This window comes from Sitophilus oryzae, unplaced genomic scaffold, assembly GCF_002938485.1.
Source record: "Sitophilus oryzae breed Bouriz unplaced genomic scaffold, Soryzae_2.0 scaffold_857_pilon_pilon, whole genome shotgun sequence".
NCBI lineage: Eukaryota > Metazoa > Arthropoda > Insecta > Coleoptera > Curculionidae > Sitophilus > Sitophilus oryzae.
In genome coordinates this window covers 1,456,630-1,467,947 of record NW_022147480.1, presented here as the reverse complement: position 1 = coordinate 1,467,947, position 11,318 = coordinate 1,456,630, and the positions used below count along the sequence as shown (strand labels likewise).

The window sequence follows — 11,318 nt, the reverse complement described above, 5'->3', positions numbered from 1 at the left end:
AGATTTACACTCCATCTCAATGTCGGTAACAAAATTAATACAGTTTATCTTCTTTTTGGTCTGAATACAAAAACTGCATTGTTAGTATTTCAAGACGCAAAACCAAAACAATCCAATGTTAATTTTGTTTTGTTATATCATCGGGAAGTTCCTCTGTGATCACTAGGATCCGATAACGATATGGGTTGAATACTAAACGTGTCATTTTGGCATATTTGGTACAGTATAAAAGACGAATCTGTTTAGATTTTTGGTCAGAAATAAAAATATTATTATCTAACTAGTTGTTCCTCTAGATCGTGAAGAAAAGTTTCTTAAAAATGGCTAAAATTGTGAGTATACCATATATTTTTCTTAATTTTTAAAAAATTACAGATCGTTCATTAACATTATAACAAATAATTATACATTTATAAGAAAACCCTATTTAATAAAAACTACAGAAATGATTGTAGAGGTTGTCCCATTTTTGTTTTTATTTAGTAATAAGATTTGTAAAAAAAGAAAGCACTTTATTTGGCTTATACTTGCTGGTACTGGATAATATTTTACAATTCTTTATATTTTGATTGTATTAAATAGTTTGGGGTATTTGCATAATTTTTAAAACGGACTTGCAAAAATATAATCGATTACTTGTATTTATGTATTTTTCTTCCCCCCAATACAAGTTTAATTTATACAAAATAAACACAAAGAATATTAGAAGGATACAAACATTAAAAAAAAATATTCTAGATATGTTTTTATATTTTTCCACCCATAATAAAACTTTTTAAAAAAACAAAAAGTATATTTTTTAATAATATTATTCTATTTTAGGTCTTTACTGTACTCTTGCTGGCTATTTTTGCCATCGTCTCTACACTTGCGTATCCCGGCGCTTATCCAGGACCAAATCCAGTGGCAGCACCCTCTCCACAATATTTAGGATATTCCTACCCGTATTATTCCAGCTATTCGTACCCGTACGCCTATGCTTATTACAGATAAATTGATAAATAACCTACAATTCCAGTTAATATGATATATGCATTATCATATTGACTTTTCATGTAGATTATCTTACGACAAACCTTGGCATGACACTAGGATATGTGTATTAGTTTTAACCAAAAACTATATTGTATATAAAGCGCTTTGTATATTAGTTTTATAAAAAAATTGAAAAATACACTAGTCTTTTTTTATTTATTCCTAATGTACTTTCTAAGTAATTTTAATCGTAATTAAGTAATATAGTGATCGTACGTGTTTATATCAGCATGTGAAGCCAGCTTAGTTATTGAAGCGTGTCTGGAACACTCCAAATAAACGTAGTCTTTGAATCTTAGTAGGTACTATAGAAATATAAATGTTCCACAGTGAACAGAACTTATACTTTTATATGGCTGTGACCTATGACAAATTAAATAAAAACACATAAATATTAATTTTTATTTCAATTTATTATTACGGACATTTAGAACACAAAAAAAATCATCAACCCAAACGAAGGGAAGTAATTTTTCTAACCCGAAAATAAAAATTAAAAAACTGACCGAAAACACACATGGGCACGCAGTAAACGAAAAGCAGGGGGACGTCGTCGCTCAGATCACCAGGGGTGCGCTTTGGTAGTAATAGTTGGGGTAGTATCCAGGGGCGTAGTATCCGAAATTGCTGCTGTACGCGTAGGGGTAGGTGTAGGTGGTGGGGTAGGTCCTAATTAGGGGGTATTCAGCGCTGTAGAGACCCGGTTTGGGAGCAGGGGCCGGATTAGGGGCGCACAGGGCTGTGGCCAAAAGTGCGAAGAAAGCAAACTGTAAACAAAATATAAAATTACTTAAAAAATACAATATTGTCGGAAAAAAACGGCGTCATATACGGCTGAGGGATGAAAATCGATGATAATTTTGACGAGGTCAGTCTCTAGACGTTATTTACTGAAGATTGACAAAAATTATAGAAAGATTATAAAAGGATAGAACAGATTTCCAGATTCCTTGAATTTTAAACTATAGCATTTAAAAATCATTTTTTCTCAATATAAAAATAAATTACAACGTTTTTAAGGTCAAACGAGATTAAGTTTGACCTCGCCAAAATTATTGTCGATTGTCGTTCCTCAGCCGTCTCTGACGCCGTTTTTTTGGACGTATGGTATAATCTACACCTCGTCATATTGAAAAATGACATCGAAAATTAATAACAATAATTGTACGTATTGTATGTTGGTAATTTTCACTCCAATGTTTTTTACATAACACATATTTTAAGCTAAATTTTTATATTTTTTAAATGGAATTCTATATATTTCTTAGGTTACTTACAAAAATACCATATAATATTCTATAATGAGTGGTTTTTATACTCATTAAATGTTTCAACAACTTTAAAATTCAGGGTACCAATCGTGATTGACAAAATAAAAAAGTCATTTTAACGCCTAGGCATAAAAGTGAAGCACTTGTACGTCTAAGCAAAAAAGTACAAAAATATATACTATCAAACTGACAAAAAGTGTCAAATTCAACGAGCGTAACCATAGTATCTAGGTATATAACTACATACAAGGTATTACTTTTAAATCTTTTTATATTATTTGGTGCTTGAAATGGTTTAAAAAATTATAGTGACGTTTGAAAAAAATAGCATGTTCTATTCGGAGTAAAAATGACTTTTTGTGCCTCGGCTGTATGTCAAACGTACAGCCTCGCACAAAGTACATTTTTACTCCTAATTAAACAATACACTATTGCTATATCTATTAAAATAGAGAAATAAAAAAATTGAAATCTCGAACAATCGTTTTTTTCCAAAAATCTTCGGAAGTTTTCGGCATTTTTAAACTTTGAAGGTAGCATTTTAATCACCATCAAATTGCCACCTTTAACCAACCGTGTATATTTTCTAGTTTCCGAAATCCCAATGTTAATAATATAATAAAACATCTAATGTACAGGGTGAGTCTTAAGTAAGTGCAATTATATTTAGGGATGGTATATTTCGATCCCAAAAACACGTCTATGACTTTTTTTCGGCAAAAAAACCTTGAAAATTTTGTATTTTTCAAAAAAAAAAGGATTTTTTTTAATTCTTAGTTAAGAAACATACCGGGTGTTGCATCGTCGAGCGGGACATAGGAAATCCCATGTAAATTTTAATGGGGCCAATTATTGGCTTCCCTAATTATTTTAGAGAATAATTCTTATTTAGGTTTATTGAAGAGCACTAAAACCCACATTCAAAAGAATAACTTCAGATATTTTTGATTAGTTCGTTTACGAGTTATCGCCGGATTTCTTTTTAAATATTTCTCCTTTCTTATGGCCCTGTATTTACTTATGAGCACCAGTCAAGGTAAAAGATAACTGTCAAATGAAGTTGTTATTTCAGAAATTTATCTGTTTAGTGCTTTATTATTATTATTAAAAACTCATACCTACATCGAAAATATTAGCCATGAATTACACTACCGAAGAAAAAGTATTGATGATTAAATGGTATTATCAAGGAAATAGTTATCAGAAGGTGTCGGACATGTTTGCTGCTCTGTATCCGAATAGACCGATACCTGGAAAATCTACAATCGCAAGGAATATCCAGAGATGTGAGACCAAAGGTACCCTAATAAATAACTGCAGATGTGAAGCAAGGCAGAAATAAAGAGAAGATGCAAGAAATGATACCGACTTGGAAGTTTCATTGTGCGTGGAAGAGAACGATGGAAAGATCAGCACAAGGAAACCAAATAGATGACTGCCCGGCACATAGTACCCTGGCTGTTCAGGAATATTTAAAAAATAGTTTTAACGGAAACATTATTGGCCTAAATCATACAGTAAATTGGCTAGAAATGTCTCCTGATATTTCGCCAAATGATTTCTTTCTCTGGGGCCATTTAAAAAACAGAATATACAAGGATAAAAAATACCCAAATCTAGACGAGTTAAAAAATGCTATTTCTGCCGAATGCAATAGAATTTCAGTTTACCAACTAGCGAATGTAAGAAGAGAATTTTATGATCGCCTGGGTTATTGTCTAGCAGTCGATGGAGGAATATTTGAACATCTTCTTGAATCCTTAAGTTCTAACAACTTAATAGTACCTAAATTAATAAGTTATTGAATATTCTAATAATACAATAATTAACCTTGTAATTGATTACTTTATTTTACTTTAATTCAAATTAATTTTTATTTATAAATACATCTTTAAGATTTCCGATGTAGGAATGAGTTTTCAATAATAATAAAGCACTAAATAGGTAAATTTCTGAAATGACAACTTTATTTGACAGTTATCTTTTACCTTGATTGGTGCTCATAAGTAAATACAGGGCTATAAGAAAGGAGAAATATTTAAAAAGAAATCGGCGATAACTCGTAAACGAGCTACTCAAGAATATCTAAAGTTATTCTTTTGAATGTGGGTTTTAGTGCTCTTCAATACACCTAAATAGAATTATTCTCTAAAATAATTAGGGAAGTCAATAATTGGTTAAAAAATCATTTTATTCAAATTTTCAAAGTAAAATAACTTGGTTATTTTGGACTTATTTGAAAAACGGTAAAGAGAAAATTTGTTTCTTTTATCCAGATCTACCAGTCCTGAAAATATTTATCTTTATTTAAGACTCTCTTTATAGTACCCCATTTAAACAAAAACAGCTTATATGAAATAAAGGTTATTCAAACTTAACAAAGATCTCTAATATTTTGTTCCTAAAAAATCCTTCTTTGAACTTTGAGAAAATAAATTGAAAAAACGCTAAAGACAATAAAAAAAACGGACAAAAAATAAAGACTAACTCAGTACACAAACAAACTAATATAAACTCACCAATTTGAACATCTTGATAGTGTTGGGGTAGACTTGTCGGCTAAGGGACAACTTCTGTGCCTGCTCCACCGCAAACTCCCTTTTATATACGGATCTAATTTTCCAGTTTTTACCTTTTTTTCCCTGTTCTGTGGCTGTGCGTATGTGGAATCTCGACGTGGTTAGCCTTAAGTGCACGGACACGCACCCGGCATTTTGTCGTAAAAAAGAGTGGAACGACTTCGTGATGGGCACAAGAAGAAAATAAAAGTGAAAAAAGCACGCGGAACGACGACACTGACCTAAGTCAAGTTCATTGGAAGTGATTGGGCAGGTATTTCAGAGACATAAGTAAATATAGAGACTTATATCAATCACAAATAAAATATAGTTGTAAAATACGTTGTTAGAAGCTTAAAGGTTGATTCTCACTATCATAAAATAATTAACTAGAAAGAAGTGTCAACTCTGTGTTAAATCGTGGAAACACGATACGCCACCGAAAGCCATCGTTGTCGTCTGGAGAACTAATTTTCCAATTGACAGGTTGACATGATGGCTTCATTTTTTTTCCGTTTCCGGTTATTCAATGGCGGACCCTCTTTCAGTTTAAATGTATTTTGTACTCTCTCTTATCATAAATAAAACAAAACAAAATTTTATTCAAACATATTTATTTGAAATATGAGACAACGGGACTAAATAAATATAAAAAATAAAGAATTGAATGATTTCTACAGCAGTTACTTAATTATATGCAATTTTTACGTAAATTAGTAAGGTATAAGCATGACTTACAGTAATTTGTAAATAAATACACGTATTCACAGCCATCAGGGACAGAAAACGGGGGCAGGAACATGAAAACGGGAGCCTTATAGAAAAACCTGAAAACAGAAAAACACAATTTTTATACTAAAGTTAACAATGTAAAAATATCAATAGGTATAAAATATAAATATACTGTTTAAAAAAAGCGTCCATTATTCCCAAAGAGACCTGGTTTATAAATCAAAAAGAAGCAAAAAGAGACATTTAGTCGGATAACAATCAGATTGTATCAGTCAGATTTACTGCATTATTGACAATTAATCGCACATACTGGAAATAACTAATGTTGGCTATAGTTAAAAATTATCTTACCTTGCTGTAAATTGTTTCCATTTTCAAAATAATTGCCGATCATAAACATAACAAAATTTTATACCATCTAAAAAATACAGAAATAGTGTTTATTTACTACCTATTTTTAATATGCATGGGACATACCTAGTACTGCAGAAACGTCTTTTTCTCCAGGATTGTTCATGTAATAATATATTTTATATGCTTTATTACGTTTTTATTTATAAATTTCTGCCGAAATATCAAATTGAATTTACAAAACAAAACTAACCGGAGAGAATTAAAATGGCGTCGAAATTTGTTCTAGAACAAATCTGCAGTTGTCTCTGAAATCTGTCAATTCTAAACTGTGAAGTTAGACAATAGTTAGACAGAAACATCGCTGTCCTTGTCTAGGCGGCCATACTTGTCGTCAGGAGATGACAGGATTGACACTAATGACTGTTTCCAATTTTCCTATTTCACTGTCACCCCTCTGCTCACTATACCTTCCGTTTCCCTTCCATATCCGTTCCGTATTTTTTATTGTATCGACGCTATCCGTAAGCTTCCGTTCTGTATCAGTTCCATACTTTTATTGTACAGGGTGAGCCAACGATAGAGTAAAGTCCATTATCTCATTTGTTTCGAGGTTTACAAAAAAATATTAAATATAAAAGTTATACAGATGGTTAAGATACACATTTTAAAATTATTATACAGTATACAGGGTGCTTCAAAAAAGTGTGGCGAATATAACATATGTTTTTTTAAATGCAACACCCTATTTTTTATTTTATTTTTAGATTCTGCGTAAAATTCCATTACTTTTTTATATATAATGTTATATACCTAAAATAAATAGTTTTTGTTATATTTAAATTTGTTTAAACGAATGTTAGATTGCAGTGGGTTAAAAAATTGTCAACGATGCCATTGATTCTGAAGTTGGACAACTAAAATTTGGTAGGAGAATTTTATAGAGATATAGAAAAAGGCCTATGTAAAGATATTTTAGTTAGATGTTACAGGGTGTTCAAAATATATTTAGGAATTTCAACTAATTAAAATTAAGGAATTTCAATTTTTTTAAATGGTACACCCTATATATTATCATTTTTTCTGATAGATTTTACTAAACTCTTCAACTTTTGTTAAGAATGTCATATACCTATTTTTATTAGTTTGCGATTAATTACAATTTTTTCTATTTTTACCCATATTTTTAATACAATTGCGCTATAACATCATAGTTGCCATGACAAAAAGTAATAATTATGACAATTTCATGTCTGTTAAGCAAGTTAAGAACAAAATTTGAATTTTAGTTTAATTTGTTGTAATAAGTATAAATGGTAGAGATAACAGATTTTCTTGAAATGAATTAGTCAATGTGAATGATATACACGGACAAGCTTAGAAAACCACATTTTTTGGTTCAGTACTATTTATTATATAGTACTTTGCTAACTACAATAAGGATAGATCTATTCTATAGTATCTAGAAAACATCTTCAGTGTGTAATGGGACGGTTTCGTGGCAGTAGTAATATTGGCTTTACCAAATGAATTATAAATCAGAATTACTACGAGAAAAAAACTATACTGTATGTCGAAGAAAATTCATATATCAGTAGTCTTTAGCAATTAGGTAATCTAATATTACCCTAATCTGTGGCTATTCGCCCCGACAAAAAATCCCAAGTGTCATCTTTCATAATATAGAAATACACCAAGAAATTCACTACTGGGATTTAGTTTATTTGAGTAAAGTTAATTAATTTTAAATAATACCAGCAATTGTAACTAATTATGAAGCTACTTGTTAAAGGTAAGTAATAAATAGTTTTGTTTTGTAATGGCAACTATGATTTTATAAGGTAATTGTATTGAAAATATGGGTAAAAATAGAAAAAATGGGAATAAATTGCAAACTATTAAAAATATGGATATGACATACTTAATAAAAATTGAAGAGTTTTGTCAAATCTATCAGAAAAAATGATAATATATAGGGTATCCCATTTAAAAAATTTGAGATTTTTTAATTTTAAGTAGTTGAAATTTTTTAAATACTCTAAATACAAAAAAATGTTCATTTTTAATTCTCCATGTAATAGTAGAATAATTTACAGGGTGTTTCGTTTAAAAAAAGCCGTGAAAAAATATTTTATATTTTAGAAAGTTAGTCGTAGAATTTTGAACGCTCTGTATGATTTAAGACTACTATATTTATAGCAAAGTAAGTATAGTGTGTAGCCGAAGGAAATATATATTATACACACACCGGAAAAGTCTAGGGATATTACAATTTTATCCAGCCATCGTCAGTAATTTTATTATTTGCATTTCTGATATAATAAAATTAAAATAAACAAATTGGAAATAAAAATGCGAAATTTACCGAATTTTTCAAATTTACCATGATTTTTATTGAACTCAAAAAAATACACACATTTTTTTTAATTCTAAACTGTGAATTAAAAAAAAGATAAAACCATTTTTACTTAATAAAGGGTATGGCCTACTCTGCTGTTCACTTCAGCCCTACATCGTCTCTCCATGCTCCTGATCAAGTTGTCGATCTCTTCTTGAGGTACAGCCTGCCACGCTGCATTCACGGCCCGAACCAGATCCCTACGAGTTTCACGAGGCATACCCATTCTCAAAATTCTTCTTTGGACCGCGTCCCATACGTGCTCGATGGGGTTGAGGTCAGGAGATTGTGCCGGCCAGGGTAAGATGTTTAATTGATGAGCATTGATAAACTCACTTACCACTCTGGCTGTATGAGGCCGTGCATTGCCATGCATGAGAATGAAGTTTCTCCCAAAGTCATTGGCATATGGGAACACGACAGGCTCAAAAATTAAATCACGATATGTGATTCCTGTTAGAAACCTTTCAAGAAAAACGAGATCGGTTTTTCGGCCTAACTGGACTCCGCCCCAGGCCATAACTGTTCCACCTTGATAAGGGTGCACTTCTTGAACATGATCCAACCGAATAAGATTTCCCGGTTCTCTCCATAGCCTAAGCCTTCTCGAATCCGGATGAATTCCAAAGCGTGACTCATCCGTAAAGAGAACATTGGCCCATTGTTCATTCGACCACTGAACATGATCTTGAGCCCACAAATATCGTACCTCTCGATTTCCTCTCATTAAGGGTTGAGCTCTCCAGGGGCGTCTGCTTCTTAAGTTGACCTCTCTTAATCTATTGCGAACAGTGTCAGGACTAACGGTTACATTATGTGTTTCCTGGAGAATTAAACTAAGCTCGGTAGGCTAAGCTAATTAAAGTAAGAGTCGGTCGGCGTCGAGCATTTAATTGTAAAAAATGATCTTGCTGAGGGGTAGTAATGCGATGTCACCCTGTGTGCCTTTCAGCAACATCACCACTTTCACGGTAGCGTCCACTTAATCGCGATATTACACTTTGCGTTGTATTTAATGCTCTAGCTACGTCGATTTGGCGTATTCCAGGTTCGAGCATACCCATGGCCCTTAGCATTTCGTCTCTGTTAAGATGTCTACGCTCCATAATGTCGTTTAATACTAAACAGAGTTATTTGAATGAATTCTGGCCAGTTATCATAAAAACATAGCCAGTACAGGTTAAATTCGAACAATTGATGCTAGGTGCTTTTTATACATTTGACAAAAAATGCACAAACACTTCTGCAAACATCCCAAATTTAGAAATAACTAGTGTGACTACTTCGTTTCACTCGAAGTAGAAGAATTTTAAATTATGTGTTGATTTTCGAGAAAATTTAGTCGAAACACAAGGAATATTTTGTTGATGTTAATAATCTTTTATCTTTAATTTCCTTCTTCATTTGTGTAAAAATACCTAGCCAGTTTTACAAAAAACGTTAAATGCCAAACACTTCTTTTACTACTTTTTCGGACTAATTAAATGGGCTTTCGGAAAAAAATCTTCTTAAAGACTTACCTACCTACTTTACTTCACTGTCAGAAAGATACTATATTAAATTTCATATCCAGAAACTCAATCCAATACAAAGAAGCAGCCAAAATGAACTTTTCACGATCCCTTTTTAAACGGTTTCGATATTTAGGGTTTTCTTTTAGGATGTAAAAAAGCAAGGCACGTTTTTTTAGCGTCTATAGGTTTTGTGACGCCAAGAGGGATTCCTTAAGAATTTCTCAATAGCTTTGAGAAATTGAAGAAGCCATACTAAAACTAATGTGGTATCGAAATATTGGGGAAGACTCTGTAAAGGAGGCTTCTTTTAATTATTGTAATTCTACAAAAAAATTACTTTAAAATTAATTAACACAAAGTTGTTGTCATTGCATCAAAGAGAAGTCGATATACATCATTACTAGAATAGGTTGTTCATAATCAATACGCCAAAATCTCCAAAAATGCAGGTTTGTTGATAAAAAAACCATAAAATTAATTTTAAATACTATATTTTTTACATTTTTTTACAAATACAGATTTTTAAGAACTACACATATCATCACACAAAATATTAAAAAAGCAAGAGAAAATCAATCAAAATCCTAAATTACGCAGTGGTCGTATAGTGTCAGCGATCGGTAGATGGTAGCGCAATCTCTCAGTAGTAGGTGTAAGCTGCTGGTACTACAGCGGGAGCGGCATAGGCGGCTGCGGCGTACGGGTATGCGGAATAGGCGTATGGGTATGCTGAATATACGCTTACTGGCTTAGGGTTGGGGTTTGGAAGAGCTCTGGGGTTAGCTTCAGGGTTGGGTACGGCGAAGGCGACAGCCATGAGGGCGAAAAGAGCCATCAACTGAAAGAAAACGTATTTTTTAGGTTAGGTACTAATTCGTTTATTAATCATGTGGTGGAAGATATCTAACTATCTAAGAATCTCCGATGACATAGTCTTAATTACCAATAGTCTTGAAGAAACACAAGAAAGAAGCACAAATTAACGAACTAAAAACAGACAATAAAGTATGTCTCAAAATGAATTTAGTAAAAACTAAAGTAATGTACAACAAACTGGTAGACAGAAAAGAAATTTTAATAAATAATACAACCATAGTTGTAATAATGATTCATAATAATAATGTATTTTAGTATTGTATAAAAATCAAACATATATAACTAACAAATACATACTTAATGTAATAAATATGTTTATTTTGACCAAAGAGCAGATCTATTAGTAAATAATTCATGTTTGAAAATAATAAATAGTGTATATTGGATCTAACGAGATTAATAATAGACGAATAAATATTGTTTTTACACAGATCTGTTGTCAATTATTATCTTCTAATTATTTGCATGAGTAGATTTTGATTTAAATTAAATGTTAAATAACAAAAACAAGCTGCATTAAAAAATCTAAATAATATTATTTGGATACTTACATATTTGAACATTTTGGTTGGTTGATGAGATT

The 11,318-nt window shown here is 31.6% G+C and overlaps 2 long non-coding RNA genes across 2 annotated transcripts; one reads left to right on the top strand and one right to left on the bottom strand.

The window, feature by feature from the left end:
- Positions 1–222: 222 nt before the first annotated feature.
- Positions 223–1,174, top strand: LOC115889944. Its single transcript, XR_004051532.1, has 2 exons — positions 223–332; positions 823–1,174. It is a non-coding gene; the product is annotated as an uncharacterized LOC115889944 (long non-coding RNA).
- Positions 1,175–1,427: 253 nt separating this feature from the next.
- Positions 1,428–5,040, bottom strand: LOC115889929. Its single transcript, XR_004051526.1, has 2 exons — positions 4,826–5,040; positions 1,428–1,802 (listed from the first exon to the last, which is right to left on the bottom strand). It is a non-coding gene; the product is annotated as an uncharacterized LOC115889929 (long non-coding RNA).
- Positions 5,041–11,318: the final 6,278 nt, after the last annotated feature.